Here is a 9,560-nt window from a genome sequence, read left to right as displayed (position 1 = left end):
CGTCTCATCGTCGCAAGTGTGAACGGGCCTTTGAACTATATAGTAGGCAGTATTGATGGAAGAATCGATGTTACGGGTACGTTGCATGGAAACGATTTTTCTTCGTTGCATGGAAACGATTTTTGCGCGTTTTGTGCAAAGCAAAGTGAATTCGGATAACTAACCTCGCCCACACTCGAATGATCTTCACTTCAGCCGGGCAAGTGAGGTAGCGGCTTGGGCACGCGAAACAAAATAATGTGCGTGTCACGTTAGTCCGCTGTGCGAAATTTAAAAAAAAAAAAACAAAGCATTACATTTGCCCCTAATTGCCTGGCGATGCGATAATTATGTTAAGAACGCCGGGGTTCCTTAACGTGAAAAAAAAAAAAGGGGGGGGGGGGTGCAGCCAGTGCAGCTACTTCGGAATGTAGTCGATACAAATGCAAACGAACAGGTCAGAATGCAACCCTTGGTAGCCTATTTTGCCGCTGGTTAACTTAGACGGTATGACGGTGTACCTATCGCAAAAAGTTCGTCAGACTTCTGGGATATATTGTTAAAAGCTGCAAACCTGAGCCTTTTGTCGTAGCTTTCTTCGCTGGCGAGTAAGCAACCAGACAACCTGCGTGACTATATAGCCAACTTTGTTAGAAAGGGGCACTTTGAGGGCTGAAGGTGTCACAGAGGGTGGGAAAAAGTGCGCTGTTCGAGTACATGCGTTCGTTTGCGACTTACATTTTTGAAATGCATTAAAACAGCATAGCGCGTTCTTGAGTTGTGAGAAATGCACCCCAAAAGGCTGGTAAATAGCAGCTGGTAAAGAGTCGAAGTCACTTTCATTGCATGCTATTGTTTTCAAGATACCCTCAAACCGGGAAAGCCGCGGAGTTCATCGACGATGAGTGCCAATCCCGAGACCATAGAAACTGGTAAGTAAATATTGTGTAAATGGCTAGCGGGTTTAGCGAATCAAAATGGAAAAGCGAATTCAATCGATAACGCACAGCACAACAGGAGCTGGAATGACCAGGGCAGGTGCCACTTTCAACTAAGCCGATAAAGATCCGAAGGGGGGAATTGGGGTTAAGAGGTGTGGGAGGTACTTGGTCATGCTAGCGATCACCCACTCCCTCTAAAGGGAACCGTTCCGCCCAAAAAAGGTCACTCTGGATACAGAATTTTGCCTACTGCGCGTACTTTATGAGAAGTTTGGAACCAACACGCTTTCATTGGGGCCGCATTGATCATGCACAGCCGTCGTTTGCCGAAATAAAACCGACATGCTTCGAGCAAAAAGGCTAGTTCTAGTACTGTTCATCGGTGGTGCGGTTTCGAACAGCTTGAATCAAATGCTTTTACAGCCGTGGTTCCAGGCGCTCTTCCCAACTTTTGAAAAATCCTGTAAATGCTCAGCAGTGATGAATAACAGGGTGCGTTTCATATGACGAGGTAACAACGCCGAGCGTGAAAAAACAAAAACCATGGTTAAAGTGAACGCTAACAAATTTAGTGGCTGCAATGATACGCATGGCTTTGACTGAAAAACAGAACCTTCCTGCATTCGTGCAAATAAAAAAAAAAGAAGAATGCCCGGGTTGTTGTAAAATGCTCAAATTCTTCCTCCTTCCTTCCCCTAGCCTGTTCCAAGCATGTATTAAACATGTCACACAACTCTTTTCAGTGCTGAGAAAGACTAGGATCGAAGTTGTTCGTTTATCAGTTCCCACTTTGGTTCCCTTTATTACGTAAGTAAACTTGGACCATTATACACATTCGTGTTTAATGGGTGTTTCTTTTGTGTGAACCATCTGTAATACCTCTGTAGCACTTTGTCTTCTTTTTTAGGTGAAAGATCTGCCGGACTGGAGGAGCAAACGTCGCTTCTACAACCAAGCGAATTTTCAGATGGGTTGTTTCGATTGAGGTAGCGGTCATCTATATACAGTTGGACAGGAAGAAAAGAAGAAAAAGGTCCGAGAGGTTAGTATCCGTTCCCGAATAGTATTTGGTGAGTGTAGAAAATTTCTGAGAGCGTATTTTGATTTGTTTTAGTATTTCAATTTATGAACTGCTATGCAGCCCATAACTAGTCGCGCCCTATGCTTTCCAGCTGCTGCTGGTGTGACGCAGGTCACAGTCGATAGCGGGCCACATCATTGGTGACTGGATCCACTTTGCGAATATTGGGCTTACAGGAACCCACAAGGTGAGCAATAAACTAATATTCTCAAAATTTAATAGTGCATTTATATTTAAATGATTTTCATCCTAATCTCTGCCTAATAAAAATACATGAACCATGCAGAAGACACAACACTCCGCTAGCGAGCGACTTTGACACTAACCTGTATAGGTTACTGACTCGGGAGATTCAAGTTGGGAGTCAGGTGACCCAAAATTTTGTGCGCTTGCTTTCTTCTGGTCATATGGTTAGCACGAGTTGCTGCGTAGCTGCTTGTTCAGTTGCTCTCCTTTTAGTGCGTGCGTGTGTGCATGTGCGTGTGTGTGCGTGTGTGCGCTCGTTAACTAAACAAATCCTTAGGCGGCGACTACTTTTTCGCGCAAAAACCGCCTACTGCCGCAGCGTACTGAAGTAGGAATTGTTTGCTTTTTCCACACAGACGCAGCCAGCCCCTGGATGGAGCCTCCTCTCCTGCACAGCAGCAGCAATGGAATGTAAATAAAAAAAAAAATGTTGTAACCATGCAAAAATAAAATGAAATTTTATTTGAAATTTCACTTTTCCTTGTTATTTTGAAAATGCTTTAAAATATATCGTAACCGGCAAACGTGGATAACAGAAACAATGCTCCACGATACACATTCCACACGTTTGGCAAAACGTCACTGTAACGTTCCTGGTCCACATTCTGAAAAGGTTTTGCAACCTTAAAAGATTGTTTCAAGCGTGTTTTCGGCAACGTTAAGTAAATATAAATCCAACATAATTACTATGTTGTCGAAATGCTTCCTCACAGTTCCAATAATGTTTGACGAAACGTTACTGTAACGTTTTTTAGTTGTTCTTAAAATGTTTTTGTAGGGTGCTTCTGCAACGTTAGGTAAACGTAACTCCAAAAGTATTTATATGTTGTAGAAATGCTTTCTTACTGTTCGCATAACGTTTGGCAAAATGTGATGTAACGTTTTACATTGTTTTTAAACGTTTTTTGAACGTTATTAGCTTGTATCGCTGCAACGTTAGGGAAATGTACACTCTTAGGCAAAAAGGACTAAAAGTTCGTCCTTTCGGGGACTAACGGCCTGTGCCACAATCATTAGTCCCTTTGGGGACTAACTGCGAGGGGACGAACGGTTAGTCCCCCACCCGGATGGTCAGTTCCGATACTCCCCAAGGACGAAGTGCGTAGAGTGCAGAAAAAAAACTCCGGCACCGGCAGGGATCGAACCCCTGACGCCCGGAATTATACACAAGGAACCCGACGCGCTATCCGCTGGACCACGCCGCCGGGTAGGGCCGTAGATAATATTCATGTGTACAGCGTTTAGTTCTGTGCATAACGCAACCGATCCATTGCAACTGGTGCCCGAATTTCTATCTGTGCAAGCGAACGTGACCGCGTTTTGCGCCTTGCACTTAGCGCTTTGCTAGGCTTAGGGACTATTGCTCAGTTCGAATCGAAGTAGAGCCTCACAACCATAGTTTTTGTCGTAAATAACAATCAACTCGTCGTCGCCTAGTTGAGATAGGTAGCTGGGCGATCGGACGACTCATTTGTTTCCGCACAAATTAGCGCGAGCTAAGTGCTTTCTTAGTGTTCGATACATATGTTAAGTGCTCTATGTAACGTATGTGAAAGGTGTCGTCTGTGTGAGTGTCAGAATAAGGAAACATGCCATATTTTTCTGCATCGGCGAAAGCGAATTCGGTGTTGCTTAGCCTGAATTCTTCAAATTCGCGTCGCTAGACGATTGCGACTGGGAAATGCAAGCGCGTTTTACAATAGTTGCAGCATTGTCATAGCTTTGGTTCCCAAGGCAATTATGTACCGAGTGTAAAAGATAACTTCGAGACGCTTACCTGTAGCGAGCATTTTTGTTTTGCAGTTGTCATCAGCAACATGCGTTTTTTCTCGTCTGTAAACATATACATATTCATCACGCTCAGGAATCTACTTTTGTTATTGTCACGAATTTTTGCGTTACTGTTAAGGCGCTTGAAAGCTTTCATTGGCCGTTATTTCCTCGCACGAATCGTATGCAACACAGCGTATCAACATAACCTCGCCGAGAAGCGTATGGCAATCGCGCTTCGCCGCTCCTTGCCATTACCCGCCGCTCTATTAACCCTATAGGCGATTTTCTTAGAACTAACGTCAATAGTTTCTGCCGTGGCACCATCTAAAGCACCCAGTGACTGGAATGGCTTGTGTTTTGGAAATATAAAACTGTTCGCCGACATAGGGGTGAAAGGGCAATGAGGACGCCATGAGGGGATTAACGACGCAGAAAAGAGACTAACTGCATGCGTTTCGTCTTCCCGATAATCCTTATAGATCGGCGGGGACGAACAGTTAGTCCGCATTTATGCGCACGGCACGTACTCTGCCGCAGATACTCCCCTTGAAGATGAACGGTCGCCCGCGAAGACTAACGGCTGTATTTTAGTCCCTATTTTAGTCCTTTTTGCCTAAGAGTGTAACATTAATAATATGTTGTAAAAATGTTTTGTGGACGTTTAAATAATGTTTGACAAAACATTACTGTAACGTTTTTGATAACATTAGTTAAACATTTAAAAAAAATGACATTAAGAACATTGCTCTAACGTTAGCACCAAACAAAAAAAATACGTTCTTCTAATGTTTTGGTGCTACTTGGGGGGTGCGTAGCAGGGGGTGTCTCCGGTCAAAAGGTAACCTTGCACATCCTCCGCGAAATCGCTGGACGAAAGCAGTAAAGCTTTGCTTTAAAAAATACCCGGTGCGCTTGCTTTCGTCGTGCTGCCTGCTTTGGGTCTGTGGTTGTAGGAGGCGTCAACAGCGCAGTCCGGAATTTCGACAATGCACGCCAACGCAGCGGCTGGCGCGCGACTTCGCCGGTCTCATGCGGTTACTCGCCCTCTCCTGCGTGACCGCGCGTTGCCGCCGAACGACGCCGACGCTTGATTTTGCGTCTATGTTGTTAGGGCTTAAAGAGAGGATAAAGAATAAGAGAGAGGGTAGTCAGTCCGGGCACATCAGTCAGTCACTGCAGTGCGGGCTACACCCGCTGCGTGAGGCCGGGTAACGGAACAGATGTGCGAAGACCTCTCGTTGGGTTGCCGCAGGCCCCTTCGGGAACAGGAGGTCCTCCATGCCGGCGCTGGGAAGGCCTTGACGCTGGCGCATCGCTCGGTGGAGCTTTACTCTCGGCGCCGCGTTATGGGGGAAGAAGCAGAGTAGGTGCTCCTAAGTCTCCGATCCCGAACAGTCTGCACATGTCGGGAAGTCCTTGCGCCCGTGTCGGTGCAGACGCTCCGCCACATTGCAGCAGTCGAGAACCATGCGAAGCATCAGGCTGCAGGCGTCCCTGCTGATGCGTGCAGGTAGCGGCCGCGGCGCCAGGCCGCTCACAACCCTGTATATATATGGTCGGGGGGCATCGTCTGCACCATGCAGGCCCGGATGGTCCGGGCCTCGGCGAAGGCGGTGACGTCCCACATTGCAGCAGTCGAGAACAATGCGAAGCATCAGGCTGCAGGCGTCCCTGCTGATGCGTGCAGGTAGCGGCCGCGGCGCCAGGCCGCTCACAACCCTGTATTTATATGGTGGGGGGGCATCGTCTGCACCATGCAGGCCCGGATGGTCCAGGCCTCGTCGAAGGCGGTGACGTCCCAAGAAACTTGGTTGCCCTCCTGGTGGGCCTCCCTGGCTTGGGCGTCGGTGTCCTCGTTGCCCCGGATGCCATTGTGGCTCGGCAGCCAGTGGAGCCGCAGGTCGCAGCCTCGGGAGGCCACCGTGTGCAGCTTGGCTGCAAGGGAGCGCTCCGGGTAGCCGCTGCTGTTGGTAGGCTGGTCGGCCGCAAGCAGCTATAGCAGGGCAGGCCTTGAGTCCGTGAGGATGACCGCCCCGGGGTGGTGATGGGGCTTCTCTCGAGGAGGTCGGCCGCCAGATGCAGCCCGGTCAGCTCCACCCGAGTGGAGGCGGCGGGGAAGGGCAGGTGGCATCTCCGGCTGGCTCCTAGCTCAGGCACCACGCACGCAGCCGCCGCCTCGCCCGTGCTGTTCTTGACGGAGCCGTCTGGGAAGAGATGCAGGTAGCCGTTCAGCTCGTCCTGCAGCAGGGCGGCTGCCTCGTGGCGGATGGCCTGGGCGGTGTTTTCCGCTTGTTGAGGACCCCTGCGGAGGGGTCGTGGCGATCCGCAGGGCCTCCCCTGTGTCTGGTGGTGGCTGTTCCAGGCTGGGTTGGTTCGGCATCTCGATGCCCTCCTCGAAGATAGTGAGCCGCACCCCTTGTAGCACCCGTTCACTGTGTTGCGGGAGGGCCTTGACGGCCGGCAGCCATGTAAGCCGGCAGTCAATGAGCAGCCCCAGGCATTTCCCAGTCAGCCGCCAGGGAAGAGGCCTTTCCGCGGAGTGTGAAGTGTGATGGGTGGTATTGCCCGTCGAGCCCTGTATAGCCTCCTGGGTGAGCATAAGGGCCTGCGTTTTGGCCTCCGAGAGCTGTAGGCCACGGCTCTCGAGGAAGGCTGTAACTGCTCCCAGAGCCTCCTGGATGCATTTAACTGTGTGACAGTATGCGGTGGAGCCGTAGGGCCATAGCGCCACGTCTTCAGCGTACACCACCGCTTCCACTGAGTGTCGCAAGCATGGAGGGATGCAGTCGGAGAGAGGAGCCATCACCAAGTTGAATTAGAGTGGGCTCAGCACGCTCCCCTGGGGCACCCCAGAGCGGACGTGTCGAGGACTGCTGGTCGCCCGGCCGGCCTTCACCCGCAAGGTCCGGTCACGCAGGAACGCCCAGATCTAGCCTTTAAGGTGCCCCACAATGCCCATGCCGTCCAGGGCCTCCAGGATGGCCCCGTGGGCGACTGTGTCGAAGGCCGACCGCATTTCCAGCAGGAACAGGAAGGCCACCTCCTTGTCGTGGCGGGTCTGTTTCATCATGGAGATGACGTCCCCCAGGGGGTCAGTCAGAAAAGCAGTGGTGCCGCCTGAAGCCGCTTTGCTGCTCCCGGAAGACGCCGCGCTTGTCAGCGATCCATTTAAGAGGGGCCAGGACTGCACTCTCCATGACCTTCCCAGCAGCTGACGTGAGGGACACCGGCCGGTAGGACTCTGGCTCGGTTGGGGGCCTGCCGACGTTGAGGATTGGCGAGATGAGCCCCACGAGCCAGGGTTGCGGGAGGACACCCGTGTGCCAGCCTTGAATGAACAGTCGAAGAAGCGGCTCTAGCTGGGTGACGTCCAGGTTTCGCAACATCTGGTACGTCACTCCGTCGATGCCAGAAGCGCTTCGCCGCTTGGGGCAGCAATTCAGGGCGGCTTGCAGCTCGCGGAGAGTTATGTCGGCGGAGCAGAGGGACACCATTCTCTGGTCGTGTGGGGCGGCTGCAGCGCTACCGCCGGTGCGACCGCAGGAACTGGAAGCGGGGTTTGAGCGGCCCGAGCAAACTGGTCAGCAAAGAGCTCCGCCAGGGCTCCCTCGGTGATTCCCAGGGATATGGCGACCGCAAGCAGGGGACGCTGGCTGGTGGTAATAGGCCCCAGCCGGGCCTTAGAGATACGCCAGGCTCTACCCGGGTCCGTGCGTAAGTCCATCGACGAGCACAGCGACTCCCGGTCCTTCCTGCGACGCTGCCGTGCCTGCCTCCAGCATTGGGCGTCTGCCCGCCGGTACTCCGTCCAGTCCTCTGGGCGCTTGCTTTGCATGGCCTTCCTCTGTATCTGGTTGCGGCGGGCCCGAAGCCGAAGCAGCTTCATGTCCGGGAGTGGCATACAGAGAGGTACCTCTCTTCGTACCGTTGCTTTGTCGGTGCTCCGCACGACTTCTACGAGGAAGTCGACTAGAGGGGGCCAAGCGATGCACACACGTCTGCAATCGGCTCCGTGTTTGTTCCTTCTGTTTACCGGCTGTACCCATCTACGCTGACGAGAGAAGCGCCGCGGGATCCGCGAGGCCCCAAGGAACCTCGCGATACCACGTTCTTCGTTTTTGGTGCAGCACAAGGTCAGCTACGACGCGTTGAACATTTTGCCACGCCGCACACCTGGCTAAACCTACATAGGCTTGCCACGCCGGCTTCCCTTGCCGGCTTCCCTCGCCGGTGCTAGTAACGCACGTGCCCCGTGCGACGCTGGCGGAGCTGAACGCGACCGCGCCAGCTTTGGATCGCGGCTCCGACTAATACCTCGCCATGGAGTCTGTCGTGGTGGGAGAAGATATATCTCCAAAAGAAATGGAAGAACCCGGATGGGCCACCATTCGGCGACGACAAGCCTCTCTGAAAGCTACCCCCGGCGTCCCGCCCAGCACGACGCCAACTGGACATAACACCTTTAAGCAACGGAAGAAAGGTCAGCGCCCCTCGCACCGGTAACTGCCTGAACCTTGGCCCCCCGGTGACATAAAAATTGTTCTCCGACCGCGGGGCGCGGTCTCGCGCTTGCCTCGCTGCCTCTGGTTCTACTCGCCGACCACATTCAACACCAAGCGGGTGTTCCACCGAACGGCGAGGACCAAGTGCGCGTTCAAGCCAAGTCTAACTTTGTGGTCGTAAGCACCCCGGATGAAGCACGAGCAGCAAAGTACGCATACATCTCGACGCTCATAATCAACGGCAAAGGATATAACGTGGCGGCGCATGTATCGGCACCAGCGAACACGTCAACAGGAATTATCTTCAACGTCCCCGAATCAGACACAGCAGAGTAGATCTCGCAAAGCATCTTCAACTTCAACCCCCAAATGAAAATTCTCGACGTTCGCAGACTGAATACATCCAGCATGGTGCAGATACTTTTCGATGGATCCCATGTTCCATACTAGGTCAGGTACCGCGCCGCTACATACCGCTGTAAACCTTTCCGCCGGAAGACTGAGGCCTGCACCCGATGCTGGAACACCGGCCACAGGCAAGACGTTTGCCCTGGGCCGCAAACAGCAACAAGATGCGCCCGATGTGGTGCCATCGACGCACCGGAACAGCACCCATGCACGCCCAGGTGCATCGTCTGTGAAGGGGGCCATGTGATCGGTTCCAGCGAGTGTCAGCAGCGGTTTCCTCCCCGCAAGACCTTCGCCATGGCAGCCTCCACCGTGCCCGACAAGGATCAATTTCCGCCGCTACCTCAACGAGAGGAGAAGCTGAAACCATCCAAGCAAGATTGCGGCAAGAAGCAACAAGAAGCCGTCCTGACAACATCGAGCAACGTCCCCGGGACCAAACAACGCAACCAACAGGTGGGCAGTCCCCGCTTGCCTCCCTCTGCTCACATGCAAAATGATCAGTTTAACGCAACTCCCCCTAATCCAATGGCAGACATAATTCCAGAACTGCGCACTATTAGACTTGAAATCTCCTCACTCAAAGCAGAAAACGCGGCTCTTAAGCAGGAAAACATGTTGCTCAAAGCT

At 52.3% G+C, this 9,560-nt stretch overlaps 1 long non-coding RNA gene across 4 annotated transcripts; it reads left to right on the top strand.

Annotated features, from left to right (window-relative positions):
• Positions 1-422: 422 nt before the first annotated feature.
• On the top strand, positions 423-2,770 carry LOC144169715 (uncharacterized). Of its 4 annotated transcripts, XR_013322505.1 has the most exons (5): positions 423-911; positions 1,664-1,727; positions 1,828-1,962; positions 2,093-2,188; positions 2,604-2,679. It is a non-coding gene; the product is annotated as an uncharacterized LOC144169715 (long non-coding RNA). The 4 variants fall into 4 exon arrangements; XR_013322508.1 differs by lacking the exon at positions 1,664-1,727 and having other exon boundaries at positions 426-911; positions 2,604-2,678; XR_013322504.1 differs by lacking the exon at positions 2,604-2,679 and adding an exon at positions 2,288-2,321 and having other exon boundaries at positions 425-1,962.
• Positions 2,771-9,560: the final 6,790 nt, after the last annotated feature.

The sequence above is a fragment of the Haemaphysalis longicornis genome, unplaced genomic scaffold (assembly GCF_048455015.1).
Source record: "Haemaphysalis longicornis isolate Haplotype H1 unplaced genomic scaffold, Haemaphysalis longicornis Haplotype H1 scaffold_1, whole genome shotgun sequence".
NCBI lineage: Eukaryota > Metazoa > Arthropoda > Arachnida > Ixodida > Ixodidae > Haemaphysalis > Haemaphysalis longicornis.
The sequence above is the reverse complement of the archived record's forward strand: the minus strand, read 5'-3'. Positions and strand labels throughout refer to the sequence as shown.